Below are 17,892 nucleotides of genomic sequence, written 5' to 3' on the forward strand. Positions count from 1 at the left end.
TAGCTTTCAACAACAATTCTTCCTCAGCAGGGCCTCACAGCCTGAAGGGTGGGGCTGCAGATTAGAGCCCATATCGGCATCCTGTCCTCATCCAAAGACTTTACCAGCATTCCCCTGTCCCCCATTCCCCAGGACAAAGAAAAATGAACTAGGATATGGTGAAATTGGGATGAATTGACACAGAAGCACATTAATCCTTAAAGCACTCCCTTAACACTCCTCCCCCCCCACCAGTCTCCACATTCCCAGGAGGGAGGGATATACCATCTGACCTGTGGCTTCCTGACTGAGATGTATGTTGACTTATCCCCTGCTGTAGAGACTTTGTCACATCTCCCTTCAATTAGCAGCAGACATAGCTTCTGCACAGTCACTTCATAAGGAAGAGGTGGGAGGTGGTCATTGAAAACATGCTATTTTCTCTCTGGGGCCAGTCCTGTGTTAGAGAGGCCCCAGATTGCAGAGACTCTGCTCAGGTTATAGTCTAAACCTTTCCCACTCTGAGCCTTCAATGACCATAAAATATGGTAGATATTAATTCAACCAAGACTTAGAAGGAAAATAGTGCTAAGGAAGGACCTGGGGAGGAGGCTATGCTTGTTGCCTCCCCTTCACAGTGCTTAGAACAGTGCCTGGTATCTAGTAGGTGTTTAATAAATGGTTATTGATTTATTGATTGGAGTCTAAAACCAGAGGCTTTTCCTCCGAGTCACAGTAAATGAGTGGAATTTTCAGGTAGAGAGGAAAACAAGCATGACTTGGTATGGGACTGGCTAGATAGAGTGGTCTAAGTGAATTTGTGCTTATTCACCAAGGAGGGCAGCTGGGGGTGATGGAGTGGGGAGAGGATTCCAAAACTGCAAGTATTAAGACCCCAACAGCATGGTTTTTGGAAGTCAGGAGGCTAAGTGCTAAGACAGGCATGGAATGAAGCATCTACTAGCTGTGTGACCTAACCTTAGCCCCATGGCCATCCTGAAACCAACATTCTTTCCAGGCAGGACATTTCCTTTTTCTGGGCCTCTATTCCTTCATCTGGGCAATGAGCATCATAATACTTATACTCTCTACCTAGAAATTAGGAAGATTGAATGTGGCATGTGAAAGGTGAATTGTAATCCTGAAAGCACTTGTGATCCAAAGAACATTCCCTAACATTTAGAGATTCTCTTGGAAAATTTAAGATTTCAGGCAAGATTTCAGGACCATGGACAGACTTATGGGCCCCTGGTTAGGAGGGGAACACTGAGTGCTGGAATGGAATCATGGATGGCATGATTCTTCTTCCTCCTGGCTCAATTCTTGTAGCCACCACTGAGTTACATATCTTCTTATACATTTTGTTCTGCAACTAGCTTCTATAGCAATCTACCTCTGGCTCGGTTTGTTTCCTACCCTCAATATCTCTGCTCTCTGTGTTTCTCTCTGTCCTTCTCTCTCTGTCTCTTCATTAATATGTATGTATGTATGTATGTATGTATGTATGAATGTAGGAGTTTTTGAATATGTTTATGATCTCCTGTTACATTGTACTCCCTAGGGATTTAAGTCTGTGCCCATTTGGCTTTTCAGAGCAAAGAGGGGAAGAACCCCCCCCCCCTTCTCCTCTTGTCTGAGAGATCATCATAACACAGGCCCAATGAAAAGCTAACATGAGAGCCAGCAACTCAAGATACCAGATTTCCTTGGTAACAGACGAGTCACCAGGGCAACCAGTGATGAGCTCCAGCTAATAATGGTTTCATGGACACTTAGTTCTTCCTCAGCAGGGCCTCACAGCCTGAAGGGTGGGGCTGTTGTCTAGAGCCCACATTGAGACCCTATCCTTTTATAAAGACTTTGCCAGCATCCCCACCCCTCCCCTTTCTGACAAAGAAAAGAGAATTCAGATATGGTCAAATTAGGATAATTTGACACAGGAGAAGGACATTAACCCTTAAAGCGCTCCCTCAGCACTCCTCCTCCACCAGCTTCCACATTCCCAGGAGGGAGAGATGTACCAACTGACCTGTGGCTTCCTGACCAAGGCCTATGTTGAAATTTTTCCCTGCAGTAGAGACATTGTCATATCCCCCTTCAATTAGCAGTAGACATAGCTTCTGCACAGTCATTTCAGAAGAAAGAGGGTGGGAGGTAGGCATTGAAAACATACTATTTTCTGAGTGGAACCAGCCCTAGATGAGGGAGCCCCAGGATTGTAGCGACTGCTCAAGTTACACTCTAGAACCTCACTCCTCTGAGCTGACAATGACCAGAAAATATGGTAGGTGCTAATTCAGGCAGGACACGGAAAGAAAGCAGAGGTACTTCAGCACTTAGGACAGTATATGGAACATGGTAGGTGCTTAATAAATGTTTACTGATTGATTGAATCCAAAAGCAGAAATCTTTCCCCTTTAACACAGTGAATGAGTGGAATTTGCAGGTAAAGAGATCTGGCAATGGAGAGAAGTACAATTTCTGTTCCCCTCATCAGGCAGATGCCTATTGTGGCAATATCAACAATCAACCTTGTGAACCAGCTTCACTGTTTCCTAAATTGGGATCCCTCTAGTGTCAAGGCATTTAATTTCTCAGGAAATTGGTCACCAGCTAATTCTGATTTCTACCAATATGTGGGAATGAATATGAGACTATCCCAGTGCAGGAGGAGCTCCTGGGTTCTGCTTGAGCCTAGACCTGTGGGGATGGGCTGCACTGAGCCACCCCCACTTGCCATCCCAGCTTCCTGGCTCAGAGCAATGGTATCCATTTCTGTAATGGCTTCTCAAGGATGGAAGTTCTGGAAGCTCTTAAGAAATGTATCTATTAGATCTTGTGATGAGAGATTGTTTTATTCACTGTATCCCATTACAATTATGTACCATAACTTGCTCAGCCATTCCTTAAAATTGATGGGCATCCCCTGAATTTCCAATTCTTTGCCACCATAAAAAGAACTGCTATAAATATTTTTGTACATGTAGGTCTTTGACCTTTTTCTTTGATCTCTTTGGGATACAGACTTACCTGAACTGATGCAAAACGAAATAAGCAGAACCAGGAGAACATAGTACACAGTAACAGCATCATTGTGCAATGATGAACTTAACTCTTCTCTGCAATACAGTGATCCAAGACAATTTCAAAAGTTTCACAATGGGAAATTCTATCTATCTCCAAAGAAAGAACTGATGGAGTCTGAATGCATAAAGCATGGTATTTTCACTTTTTTGTTTATTTTTTTTTTACTTTTGTTGTTTCTTCTTTTGTAGCATGACCAGTATGGAAATACGGTTTACATGACTGCATACATATAACCTGTATCAAATTATTTTCTGTCTTGGGGGGAAGGGGAGAGAGGGAGGAAAAAAATTTGGAAATTAAAATGTTATAGAAAACTGTGAAAAATTATCTTTACCTGTAATTGGAGAGAAACACTATTAAAACATTATTTATATAAAATCAAGATAGAGTATCTATATATAATTCTGGATTTTTCTTGTTTTTGCTAATAATGTGGCTTTTTGTATTTGTAATTTTTCTTAACATTGAACCAGATCAGGATGCCTAGTATAAAAGTGATCTGGTCACAGTAAAAACTTTGTAATATGTTCTGGTAGCTTCTTTGCCAATATTTCATTCAAAATTTTTGTATTGATATTCATCAGAGAGAATGTTCTATCACATCTTTCTTTGACTTTTCTTGCTGTGGTTTTTGGTATTTAAAATCATATTTTTCTCACAAAAGTTTCTCTATTTTAAGAGACAATTTATGTAAAATGGAAGTTAGTTGTTCTTTAAAAATTTGCTAAGATTCCCTTGTAAATGCATTTGCTCCTTGGGTTCCTTCTCTCGCTCCCCCAACCTTTGCAAGTTTATTTATGGTTTGTTCAATTTCTTTTTGTTCTGCTAATCTAGGTACTTTATATTTTGTAAATATTCATGCATTTATCAGTGTTCTTGGCATCAAATTGGGCAAAAGAGTTTCTATTGATATTTTCCTTTCTTTCATCTGCCTCAGGTCTCTCCTCACTCCAATCCAACCTCCATTCAGCCACCAAAGTGATTATCCTAAAGCACAGGTCTGATGATACCTCCACAACCTCCACTCTCCACTGATTCCCACGTACACTCATAAACTCCATTGGCTCCCTATTGTCTCCAGGATCAAACACAAAATCCTCTGTTTGGCATTCAAAGCTCTTCCTCAACTAGGCCCCTCCTACCTTCCCAGTCTTCTTACACCTTACTCCCTTCCACAGGTTCTTCAATCCACTGACACTGGCCTCTTGGCTGTTCCACCACCAGGACACTCCATCTCTGGCTCTGGGCATTTTCTCCGACTCTCCTCTCTGCCTGGAATATGTTCTCCCCCCACCTCATCTCTGGTTCTTGGCTTCCCTGGCTTCCTTCAAGTCCCAACTAAAATCCTATCTTTTACAGGAAGCTTTTCCCAACCCTTCTGAATTCTAATGCCTTCCCCCTGTTCATTACTTCCTATTTATCCTATAGGTAGCTCCTTTGTACATATTTGTTTGCTTATTATCTCCCCTTTTAGATTGTGAATTCCTTGAGGGCAGGGACTATCTTTTGCCTCTTTTTTTATCCACGGTTTTTAACACAGTACCTGGCACATAGTAGGCACTTATTAAATGTGAATTGACTGACTGATCTTCATCCTTTTTTTCAATTAAAAGAAAATCCTAGCAATTTGGTTTTCCTTTAAAAAGCAATTAACTGTTTTACCTAAATTTTATTCATTTCTTCTTTTATTTTCAGGATTTTTCTTTATGTGCAGTTGTTTTTTGTTTGTTTGTTTTGTTTTGTTTCTTATTTGTTTCTTTTCCAGGTTTTTTCTTTCGGTCTTTCAGTTTTCTCTTTTATTCATGAATGTATTTGGAAAGATGAATTGTGCATAAGGATTTCTTTGCCTGAATTCCGGGAGTTTTCGGCATTCTGTGTCATTTTATCAGTTTAATCGATGATATGATCTATTCTTTTTCTGATTTGTCCTGTGTCCTTTCTGATTTCCAGGTCTGGCCCAGTGCCTGATACATAGTAGCAGCTCACCAAATATTGATTGACTGCTTAACTGATTTGTTCTACTGAGGCGGCACCCCCGCCCAGTCTCACGACCTGCTTTCCATTGGCTGAATCAAGCCCCGCCTCCAAACGTGACATCACAGGTCTCCTCCTTTCTGCGGTTTTCACCTGGCCTGGGGTCTGTGGAGAGGGGCAGCTTGAGGCTCCAGCTCCTTCCCCTGCCGGTTCTCCCTTCCCGGGCCTGCTTGATCCCCCGTGGGAATCCTCTGTGTGTGGGAGGTAAGTAAGGCCCCGCGGCGTGTCCCTTTTACTCCCTTCCTTCTCTCCCCAGAACCCCCAGTGGGTGTAGTGCGCGCCCCCCCACCCTATCCCCTGAGCCCCCAGACCTCCGTCTAGGGCCTTTTGGACTTCACTCATGGATGGATCCGCAGGTGGATGTGCCAAAGGCCTGGGTCTGTGTGTCCTGAGGGATGGAGGTTCTCTGGGAACACATCCGGTAACTTCCCACTGCACCTTGCCTGCCCCACCCCCCACATCCTTCCCATCCCTTCTGTGGAGCTCGGCCTGGGACTGGTGGGGTTGGTGGTGGGGGGGAGAGAAGATCCAGTCTACGAAATATCTCTTATTTTGTGCTTTTTCATTTTCAATCATTTTATTCATTCATTTATTATTCTGGACTCAACAAACCCCCGATCAAATAAACATTTCCATGTACATCATACAAAAGAAAAGGGAATGTCCATGCACCTGTTGATTTCTGTCATCTATAGCTTAATTTTGTAAAAAATATGAATAATAAATTCAACCTGTATTTTTCAAAACTGCCAATTCTTCTTTCTGGCGTTCCTCCTGCTCTCATCTATTCAGTATTTTTTTTTAAGATGCCTTACTGACCGTCTTTTGTTGTCGTCGTTGTTATTGTTGTTTTTCCTTTTCTCCCATCTCTGTCTTCTCTGCCTCCCACACCTCACTACATTAAAAAAAAAGAACGAAAGAAAGAAAAAAAAATATTTCATCTGTAACAAATATGCATATTCAATTAAAACAAATCCCCACTTTGGCTGTGTGTGAAAATGTGTCTTATTCTGCATCTATATTCCCTCACCAGTTAAGATATTGGCCCCGTGCTTCATTGTCATTCTAGAATCTTAATTGGTAATTGCGTTGATCAGAGTTCTAAAACCTTCCACAAGGGCAAAACGCACCTGTTTTAGGCTCATTGAACTGGATGCAGAGTTAATATAGCTTTGTGAGGCCAACCAGGTATGTACAACACCGCATCTTAAATACCTTAAAAATGCACAAAAGGATGGCTCGTATATAGGACTTCTGAGCAATTTAATTGGACTTGGAAGAGTAATTTTTTTTTAGTTTTTTAAAACTTATTTTTACAAGCATTTATTATAATTTCCTCCCAGTGGTAAGCCCCCACCCCACCCCCATTACAACAAGGACAGCCCTCACAATAAATATGCATATTCAAACGAAACTAATTTCCACTGACTGTGTACAAATAGGCATGTGTTATTCTGGATTTTCAGTCCATCACCTCTCTGGCAGGAGGTGAGTAGCATGATTCATCCACAGACTTCTCTACTGAATTAATTAGGTTCTAAAACCTTTTAAACTTTTTTCTCTATAATGTTGTTTTCATTGTGTAAGTTTTAGTCCTGCTCACTTCAATGTGTATCAGATCTTAAGAGTTCTTCCCATTTTCCTCTGAAACTGTTCATTTCTTAAGGCACAATAAAAAAATTATCCTGCTGTTACATTCATGCACCACAATTTATTTAGTTATCTTACTGTAGGTGGAAAACCCCTTAGTTTCCAGCTTTTGGCTGCTTCACAAAGCCCTCCTACAAATATTTTGGTATGGATGGGTCCTTTTCCTTTGTCTTTGCTCCCAATGTGGTCTAAGCCCAGTGGTGGTACAGTTAGGCCACAATTTAGTAGCTTTTGGGGCACAATTATAACTTGCTTCCAAATATGTCTGGACCAATTTGAAACTCTACTAGCAATGCTTTCTGTGTACCTATTTTCCTGTAACCTCTGCAACATTTGTCATTTTACTCATTAATAGTCAATAAACATTTATTAAGCACCTACTATGTGCCATCCACTGTGCTAAGCAGTGGGGATGCAAATACCAAAAAGAAAGACAGTCTTTGTCTCAAAAAATGTACAATCTAATGGAGGAAAATAACAGACACACAAAAGCTGCAAAGTGTGTGTGTGTGTATGTGTATATGTCTGTGTGTGGTTTCATTTTTCATACTTGCCACCCAGCCTGATGGGTGGGAGGTGATACCTCAAAGTTGCTTTAATTCACATTTCTCTAATAAATTTCTTTAAATGAAACTTAAAGCATTTTATCTTGTGGTTGTTGATTGCTGGGATTTCTTCCTTTGAAACCTACCTCTTCATAGCCTTTGACCATTTATTAGTGAAAGACTCTTAATCTGATAAAATTGAATCGATTCCATATATGTATATATTTATACACACACACACATATATACACACATATATGTGTATATATACATATAAGTATATATATGCTTATATATATTTTCTTTAACAAAGTTGCTGCAAATCTTTCCCCATTAACCTATTTCCCTTCTAATTTTAATTGCACTAGATTTGTTTGTGCAAAAGCTTTTTCAATTTTCAATTTTTTACAACCAAAATTGTTCATTGTATTTTCTGTGATCATCTCTGTACCTTGTTTGCTCACAACCTCTTCTATTGTCTGTAGACGTGAAAGGTAATTTTTTTCCCTTGCTCCTGTAATTTCTCCATAGCCTATAATGTGTGCTCTTGGCCACAGTGGATGATGCCTCAGACTCTCTTTTTAAAATGTTACACTTCCATAGAAATCATGTGTCTGATAGCTGTCCTGCTGCTGTGATAGCCTCATGTGGGAGCAGTTAAATGACATCACTAGAAAACTGCAGCTGCTCTGCAGTTTCACAGACCCCTCAACACACTATGTGCCCTGGCTACATATGTTTCCTATGTGTCTGCTCATTCAGACAAGTTTCCTGGACATATATGTTCTATATGTGTGCCTCCCCATGTATGTACCATGTATGTGCCCACTCTTACAGTGAAACTGCACATATGTATATCCTGCAGGTTAAAAATATTTTATTGCTAGTTTTCTATTTATGCCATTTTATTAAATGTCTTTTAACTAAAATAACTAAATAAATAAAAGTGAAATAAAATGCTATACAATGTGAATGATATTGCCACATGGACAGGGTTGTATTTCAATGAGACAAAATGCGTATAATTATTGATAGGGAAAAAAAAAGTAAGTACACCCCATTCAGTTCCAGAATTTGAAATCTCAAGATTTCAGTAATAACAGAGGAGGACACCTACCTCGACCTCAGAATCCCTAAGAGATTCCACACCATAAATTCATCCCATAATGCTATACTCATTATAGCATCGTATTTATACTTAGTGTACAGTATGAATCTAGCACCCTGGAAGAAGGCAGATGAAGTGAATGCCTTTATTTTACTGTCTCTCTTTGTTTTAAGAATACTGTACTTCCCAAGAATACCCTCAGCCTCTTCAATAGAACAGTTGAAAAGAATGTTAAAAAATAGTTGTACCTCCCTCAAAGAGCCAGTCTGCCTAATAGATAATTGGTAATGTACAGAAATCCTGAATATTTCTCCGGATTTATTTTATATTATGCTACACTACTGAAGTTCATTTTTTAAAATTAGTTTTTCTTAAGTAAACCATCATATTATCCACATAAAGTGACAGTTTTTTTTTCTTTGCCAGTGCATATTTCTTCAAAATAGTTTAATATCTTATTTCTTTGCCACGAATTTGTAGAGAAATATTGAATAAAAATGGTAATAATGGACATCCTTGTCTCACCATGATCTTATTGGACAGGCTTCTAGCTAATTCCCATTAAAGATATTGCTTATTCTTCGTTTTAGATATACTTCTTATCATTTTAAGGAAATCTCCAATTACTCCCATGCTTTTCAAGTTTTTAAAACAGGAATTGGCATTTTATTTTATGAAAATCTTTTCCTACATCTATCGAAATAATCATATTATCTTTGTGAGTTTTGTTAGTAATATGGTCAATTACGTTTGTAGTTTTCCTAATAGTGAACTAGACCTGCGTTCCTGACTCAAATGCAGCCTGATCCTAGTATAATATTACTATAGCCTCCTTGCTAATATTTTATTTAAAATGTTTTTATCAATAATCATTACTGAAATTGGTCAATGGTTTTCTTTCCCTTTTTGATTCCCTGTATTTAGTTATCAAGTTTTTGTCATCTAAGGGATTTCATAGGATCCCATCTTTGCCACATTTGTTCAGTTTATGTACTATTGGAATTAATTGTTTTTTAAATGTTTGGGAGAATTCATTTTTTTTCTGAATTAAAAACAATTTTAACATACATTTTTTTATTTTTAGTTCCCAATACTCTCCCTTCCTCCATCCTCTTTCCAACTGATTGAGAAGGCAAGCTATCTGATGATATCCATTACATATAACTTTTCCATATTAGTCACATTGTAAAATAAAAAGCAAGAAAAATAAATAATTTTTTTAAAAAAATATGCCTTAATCTGTACTCAGAGTTGATCAGTTCTTTCTCTGGGAATGATTAAAAGTGATTTAGAGTATTTTTATATGCCTATTGATAGCTTTGATTTCTTCTTCTGAATACTACTTGTTCCTATCAGTTGGAGAATGGTTTATATTTTTATCAATTTGTCTCAGTTTCCTTATCCATAGGTCTGACAGGTAAAATTTTCCATACTACTTTAATTTGTCTAAGTCCTTTACCCATTTTGACCTTATCTTGGTATACACTAAGATATGTTGGTCTCAGCCTAGTTTCTGCCAAATTGCTTTCCATGTTTCCCAGCAATTTTTGTCAGATACGGCATTTTTACCCCCAAAGCATAGATCTTTGGGTTGCTCAAACACTAGACTACTGCGGTCATTTACTACTATGTATTGTGTGCCTAATCTATTCCACTGATCCACCACTCTATTTCTTAGCCAGTCCCAGATTGTTTTGACGTTTACTGCTTTGTAACAGTTTGAAATCTAATACGGCTAGACAGCCTTCCTTCACATTTTTCTTATTGTTTTCTTTGATATTCTTGACCTCTTTTTATTCCAGATGAATTTTATTATTGTTTTTTCTACTTCTATAAAGCAATTCTTTGATATTTTTATTGCTATGGAACTGAATAACTAAATTTAGGTAGAATTGTCATTTTTGTTATATTGGCTCAGTCTATCCATGAGCAATTAATATTTCTCTCCAGTTGTTTAGGTCTGTCTTTATTTATGTGAAAAGTGCTGGGTTTGTCTTGCAGGTACATTCCAAAGTATTTTGTATTGAATTGTTACTTTAAATGGAAGTTCTCTTTCTAGTTCTTCTTGCCAGTTTGCTGGGGGCGAGGGAGGGAGGAAGGGGGAGGCAGTTAAAATATTGAAATTCTCATGATTTATTTGGGTTTATTCTATATTCTAAAACTGCTAAAGTTGTTCATAGTTTCAACTAGTTTTTGAGTTGATTCTCTAGGGTTCTCTAACTATACCATCACATCTTCTAAAAATACATTAGTTTTCTCATTGCCTACTCCTGTTAAATTTCTTTTTCTAGTCTTATTCCTATAGCTAGCATTTCTAGTACAATATTCAATGATATTGGTGATAATGGATATTTTTGCTTCACCCCTGACCTTATTGGGAAGGGTTCTACTTTTTCTCCATTACAGATAATGCTTGCTCTGAGTTTTTGATAAATAATACATTTTAAGAAAGGCTCCACTTAGTTCTATATTTTGTAGCATTTTAAATAAGAATGGGTGTTGCATTTGTCAAAAAACTTTTTCTGTACCTATTGATATAATCATGTAATTTATCCTATTGATATGGCCAATTAGTGTATAGTTTTTCCAATATTAAATCAGCCCCACATTCCTGGTATAAATAACACTTTGTCTTGGTGTATGATCTTTGTGATATATTGCTGTAAACTACTATTAACATTTTGTTTAAAATTTTTTGCATCATATTCGTTATGGAAATTAGTCTATAGTTTTTCTCTGCTTTTGCTCTCCTTGGTTTATTTATTTATTTTATTTTTATTTATTTTTGTTTTTTTTAAATTTTATTAATTTATTTTGATTTATCAACAATCACTTCCATATGCTTTTGAGTTGAAAATTTTTCTCCCGCTTTCTCCCCCCCACCCTCCCCAACACAGCGCACATTCTGATATAAGCTTTATGTTTACATTCCTATTAAACATATTTTCATATTAGTGAAGTTGTAAGTAAAGGACAGCATTTTCCATCATGGCTCTCCTTGGTTTAGGTATCAAAACCCTATTTGTGGGACAGCTAGGTGGCATGGTAAGGGCAGTGAGGTGGCTCAGTGGATAGAGCTCTGGCCCTGAAGTCAGGAGAACCTGAGTTCAAGTCTGGCCTTACACCAAACACTTGACACTTACTAGCTGTATGACCCTGGGCAAGTCACTTAACCCCAACTGCCTAAAAATTAAAATAAAAATTTTTAAACCCTATTTGTGTCATAACACTAATTTAGTACGACTCCTTCATTTATTTTGTCAAATAGATAAATATTTGGTGGAATTCATTTGTAAATCCATTTGGTCCTGGAGATTTTGCTTAAGGAGCTAATTTGTTGCTTGTTCAATTTCTTTTTGTAAGATATGGCTATTCAAGAATTCTATTTCCTCCTCTGTAAATCTGGGCACTTTATATTTTTGTAGATTTTCATCCATTTTATTTAGATGGTCAGTTTTCTTGCCATATAATTAGGCAAAATAGCTCCTGATAATTGCTTTAATTTCATCTTCATTGGTGGTACATTCACCTTTTTCATTTTTGATAGTGGTAATTTGGTTTTCGTCTTTTATTTTTAATTAAATTAACCAAAGATTTATTAATTTTATATGATTTTTTACATAAAACCATCTTCTGGCTTTATTTATTAGTTCAATAGATTTTTACTTGCAATGTTATTAATCTCTCCTTTGATTTTTAAGATTTTATTTTGGTGTTTAATCTGAGATTGTTCATTTCTGTGTTTTTTTTTTTTAGTTGCATGTCCAATTCACTGATCTGCTCTTTTTCTTGTTTATTGATGTAAGTATTTAGAGATACAAAATTTCCCATAAGCACTGCTTTGGTGTATGTCACGAATTTTGATGTGTTGTCTGATTGTTGTCATTATCTTCTCCTCCCCACCACTGCTTTGCAAGGTATTTATTGGGCCAGAGAAAGAATGTTGTAATCTGCAAACCTTTTACACTGTTTGGCTGCCAACCTCTTATTTCTTTCTTGATACAAAATTTTAAAAAGAAGGAAATATTGAGCACAAGTGGTCAATACATTAAAAAAGTTTGAAAATATGTACAGTTTATAACACCTGTGGACCTCCCCCTTCTGCTAAGGGTTGGGTTATAAGCAAATTCTAATACCTCTTCTTTCAACATGTTTGTTCTTTCATATGTACACATAATGTTTGCATGTGTGGTTGTTCTTTTCATTTACATTGTTGAAATCTTTGTGTGTGTTGCTTTCTTGGCTCTCCTTACTTGACTCTGCATCAGTTCATATAGATATTTCCATAATTCTTTGCATTCATGTTCATCTTTTTTATAGCACAGCAATATTCCATTATATTCATGTACCACAATTTACTTAGCCATTCTCTAGGTATCTAAAAACAACTCATGTGCAGTGCAACTATTTTTAGGCCTTGTTTCAATAAAGTTTATTTCAATACAACTAATTTTCCGAATTTTCATCCAGGTGTTTTTTCATTGGCATGTTTGTCGTGACCTAGGTGCCTCAATAATGTTGGCATAACATTGGCAGAATAACCAATTTAAGTCTGGTTCCATTATCTTCATCTGGTCTGGGCAGGAGGTAAGGAATTATACAAGACTACTCCCTAAAATTTTGCTATGTTACAATTTCACCTCCTTAGAACATTGCTATGTTAGAATTTAACCATCACTTACCCTTACAATCCTTCTTTTGATACTCTTTTATAGTATCACACATTTACAAAATTTAGTTCTTTTCAAGAATCATACTGACTTATGATTGTATAGTTCTCACGTCTTTATGTAACTAATATGTGCAGAGCAACATTGTAACTAACAAAGCTAATAAAATATTATGATAGAGTGAATCAGAAACTTTAGAACGATATTTGCTTTTATGAAATATCTCTTAAAATGAACCTTTTGCTAACTCCCCAGTATATTTCAGATGCTGGGTAATATTAAGGCTTTAGGCAAATACTTGTGTGCAACACTCAGTTAATATTAATTTCAAACACAGGTTTTTAATTCTGTTGTGTTGTGTTTAGATCTTTCCTTCATAATAGCTAACATTGTAATAATAGGTAACATTTATATAGCATTTACTATATGCCAAGTACTAAAGAGGGAGAGAAGGAAGAAGAGGGAGGGAAAAGGAAAGAAAGTAAAAGAGAAAGATTGGGGAAAGACAAAGAAAGAAAAAGAGGGAGTAAGAGGGAAATGCAGAAAGATGGAGAAGAGGGTGTGGACAGAAAGGGGGGACAAGAAGGAGAGAAAGATGGAGCTGGAGAGAGAAAGAGACCTAAGGATGGAGAGAGAAAGGGAGAGAGGAAGAGAAGAGAGAGAGAGACATAGGGAAAAAATGGAAGAGAGGAGAGAGAAGCAGAAAAGACAGGGGGTAGAGAAGGGTGGAGAGTAAAGTAGAGAGAGAAGGGAGGGAAGAGAGAGAGGATAGATGAGTGAAGAGGTAAAGAGAAAGAGAGTGAGGAGAAAGAGATTGATAAAATAATGGAGGGGGCCAGCTAGGTGGTGCAGTGGATAGAGCACTGGCCCTGGAGTCAGGAGGACCTAAGTTCAAATTCGGCCTCAGACCAACCACTTGACACTTACCATCTGAGTGATCCTGGGCAAGTCACTTAACCCCAGTTGCCTAAAAACTTAAAATAAAATAAAATAATGGAGAAGGAGAGCCAGGATGAAAATGGAGAGAAATGGGGAAAGAAAAGATAGAGAGAGAGAGAAGTATGTAAAGAGAGAGAGAGAGAGAGAGAGAGAGAGAGAGAGAGAGAGAGAGAGAGAGAGAGAGAGAGAGAGAAACAGAGAGAGAGAGAGAGAAACAGAGAGAGAGGGATAGGGAAAAGGAGAGGGAAAGAGGGAAAGGGAGAAGAGACGGCAGAGGAGGGGGGAGCCAGAGAGACAGAAGAGAAAACAGAGATGCAGATTGAGAGAGAGCTAGAGACAGACATTGAAAAGGATGGAGGAGCCACAATTAGAATCACAAAAGACCTAGCAGTGGTGACACTAAAAGGTCTTGGAACACCATATATAGAAGAGCAAAAGAACTAGGGTTCCAGCCAAAAACATCATACCCAACAAAGCTAAGCACAATCCTGAATAAAAAAAAAAATTGACGTTTAATGAACTGTCAGACTTTCAGGACTTTGTTTTTAAAAAAAACCTGAATTTAATAGAAGATTTGACATACAAGAACCAACAGAAATATAAGGTACGTACCAAAGACTAATTACAAGGGACTCAATAAAAACAGACTGTTTACCTTTTATGTTTGTAAAATGTAAAACACATGTCTAAGATTGTTACTTGTAATTGGGTAGTTCCTAAGAAAGATTGGGGTAGACCTGAGTATGATATGACTTTAAAAATAAAACCATTTAAGAACAGCTAAAAAGAATAATTATTTTATACAAATGCGGTACAAGAGGAAGAACCTACAGAAGAATTAGGAAGAGGAGGGCTGTTAGTTCTGGAAACCTACCTTCATGGGGAATGAGTTCAAGAGGGAACAATACATATATATCTAGAAGAGTATAAAATTCTTTTGAATTCAGAAAGAAATAAAAGGCTAAGGGGATAGAGAAGGGAGAGAGGATAAGGGAGGGATCTCTAGAGGGGAGGGTGAGAAAGTGTTTAGAAATGGAAGGATAAGGGAGGGAATCTTTAGAAGGGAGGGGGAGGAAATAGGCCAAAGTGAGGTATAGAAGAGTGTTTGGATTTAAGGAAATGGGGCAATAAGGAAGGGATCCTTGGACAGGGGGCTAGGTTAAGTAATAGGAGAGCAAAGTAGCAGGCAGAAGTAAAATAGGGGAGTTAGGAGGGATAGAAAATAAGAGATATGTGCAAACATAAAAACAAAGATCAGAAGTAGAATTTGTTAGGGAAAGTATGTGTCTATATATATATATATATATATATATACACACATATATATATATATATGTATGTATGTATGAGTACATATGTGTATCTATATATAAATATATCCATGCTTGATTGTAGCCTTTGGGGGTGGGGGAGAGGAAAGGGGGGAAAAAGAACAAAGTAAAAAGTGCACAGCAGAGAACAAAAGAAAACTAACAAAGAAGCAAAGAAAAGACAGACAGCTCTCAACATAACACATAGTACTTATCATATAGGCTTTCTTGAAATGGAAACTTGTTGCTATATATTTTGAATTGTTTCTTACATTCTGCTGTGCACATGACATGCTTTTTTCCCCTTTTCTTATGTATTTAAGTTTCAATATTTAATTGTATGATATATTTCTTTTCCTTTTCTTATTGTGTATTTAAGTTTTGGTAATAAAAAAAGAAAAGGATGGAGGGAAAGAGAGCGACAAAGAAAGATACAGAGAGAATGAGGAAAAGGGAAGTAGAGAGGTAGAGTCAAAGCAGGAGAGAGGGAAGGAATGAGGGGGAGATAGGGTAAGAAAGAGACAGAGAAAGTGATGCAGAGACAGAAAAATGCAAAAAGTGAGAATGAGAGAGGGAGAGAGAAAGGAAAGAGAAGAATGGAGAGAAAGAGAAGTTAGAAATAGAGCAAGGATGGAGAGGGAATGGGAACAGAGAGAGAGAGAGAGAGAAGGAGTGATGGGAGAAAAAAGAGATAAGAGAGAGAAACAGAAATAGAGGAGAGAAGAGGAAAGGGAAAGATAGAGATGTTGAGGCTTAGGGGTACTGGAACCCCAAAATCACAACACGCCCAAAAGAATTTGACCCAAGCCCTCTTTCAGCCAAAGACAAGGTTTATTAGAACATCCACCATAGTGACCAGACTCTTACGGAATTTGAACATTACTAAGCTACTGGATAGATTGTAAGAATCTAAGCAGTAACTAAATTTTAAGAAACTAAGCACCTTAATGGAGACAAGATGGACCTTATATACACAAAGGCTGTGGGAGGGATCTAGGAGTGGCCAAGTAGTTTGCAGTGACTAGAGGAGGGGTCTAAGGAAGATCTGAATGGGAGTGGCCAGTAAACTGGGGGTGAACTGAGCTCCTGGGACCTGGACCACTTGGCCAGGGGAGAATGGAGCCTAGCTAGGATTAAGTGTGGGAAAAGGCCAGGGGCCATTGGGAGGTAAAACAATAGAGGGCTAGATTAGGTTAAGGGTAACAGAATTGGGAGATTGGGTGTAGCCACAATGAAAGGCCAGTTGATGGGGTTATAGCCTCAGAGGAATGCTGAGAGATTTGGCCAGGTGGGAAAATCCAGGGTTTCCTTTTTGGGGTCTAAATCCTCTCCTCATCAGAGAGAGAAAGAATAATGAAGAGACAGAGAAGTGAGAGATGGAGGGTTGAAGGAGGAGACAGAAAAGGAAAGAGAGAAGGATGGAGAGGGAAAGAGAGACAAAAGAGAAAGGCAGAAAGAGAACTGAGAAAGATAGAGGGTGAGAGCATGAAAGAGACAGCTATAGAGAGAATGAGAAAGGGAGGTAGATATGGAGAAAGGCAAAAATAGAGGGAGAGAGGGGGGCAAAAATAAGGGGGAAGAGAAAAGGATAGATGGCAAGACAGACAGATATAGAAAGAAAGAGACAGGTAGAGAAGAGCAGAGGGAGAGGGAGAGAAGGATGGAGAGGGGAGAGGGAGGGAGAAATAGAGATAGAGAGAAAGAGAATAGGAAAGAAAATGAGAGAGACAGAATGATGGAGAGGGAGGAAGAGACAGAAAGAAAAGGGAGATGTAAATAATAAGACAGAAAGAGCAGCAGGGAGGAAGACAGAGAATGAGAAAGGGAAGGAGAGAGAAAGTGAGAGATTCAGAGAGAATGAAACAGAATGAGACACAGAGAGAGGGAAACAAATACTGGTATATAGAGAGAGAATAAGGATGAAAGAGAGGAAGGAGGGCAACGGATGGAGGGGGCAGAGAGAGACAGAAATATTGAGACAGAGTGAAAGAGAAAGTGAAGGAGAGAAAGAACAAGAAAGACAAGAGAAAGAGAGAGAAGGATAGAGAGGAGAAAGAAACAAGATGGAGAGAGAGGGAAAGATACAACAAGAGAAAAAGAGGAAAAGAGAGTGACACAAAAGGATGCAGGGAAAGAGCTAGGAGGAGAGAGAAGAGAAATATAGGGGAAAAAAATCTCCCAATTATGAAAAGCTCACAGAAGAAGATACTATTCTTTTTTTTTTTTTGCTTTTTGGTGAGGCAATCTGGGTTAAGTTACTTGCCCAGGGTCACACAGCTAGTAAGTATTAAGTGTCTGAGGCTGGATTTGAACTCGGGTCCTCCTGATTCCAAGGCCTGAGCTCTCTTCACTACACTGCCTAGCTGCCCCTGAAGATACAATTCTTAAAAAATATTTATATGCCCTTGGAAGAGTGAGTGTTCCTAAGTGTGGCAATGAACTCTGATTGGTTAACAATTAATGAGAAAGAATGGATATTACAATGAGAAATGAATTTATTGTAACGAGGTGGGGGGCATGTAACTTTGATTATGTCATTTACTTCCAAATCACCCCCAGCCCCAAGGAAA

At 38.1% G+C, this 17,892-nt stretch overlaps 1 long non-coding RNA gene across 3 annotated transcripts in view; it reads left to right on the forward strand.

Moving 5' to 3' along the window:
• Positions 1–5,182: 5,182 nt before the first annotated feature.
• LOC144454149 (uncharacterized) overlaps positions 5,183–17,892 on the forward strand; it is a 51,665-nt gene continuing 38,955 nt past the window's right edge. For 2 of the 3 annotated variants that reach the window (XR_013483612.1, XR_013483614.1), the window contains exons 1-3: positions 5,183–5,304; positions 12,160–12,204; positions 12,874–12,990. This is a non-coding gene — a long non-coding RNA (uncharacterized LOC144454149). The remainder of the gene's footprint in view (positions 5,305–12,159; positions 12,205–12,873; positions 12,991–17,892) is intronic. The other variant, XR_013483613.1, reaches the window with a different exon arrangement.

Source organism: Phascolarctos cinereus, unplaced genomic scaffold (assembly GCF_003287225.1).
Source record: "Phascolarctos cinereus isolate Bilbo 61053 unplaced genomic scaffold, phaCin_HiC Scaffold_8;HRSCAF=390, whole genome shotgun sequence".
In the NCBI taxonomy this organism is placed as follows: domain Eukaryota; kingdom Metazoa; phylum Chordata; class Mammalia; order Diprotodontia; family Phascolarctidae; genus Phascolarctos; species Phascolarctos cinereus.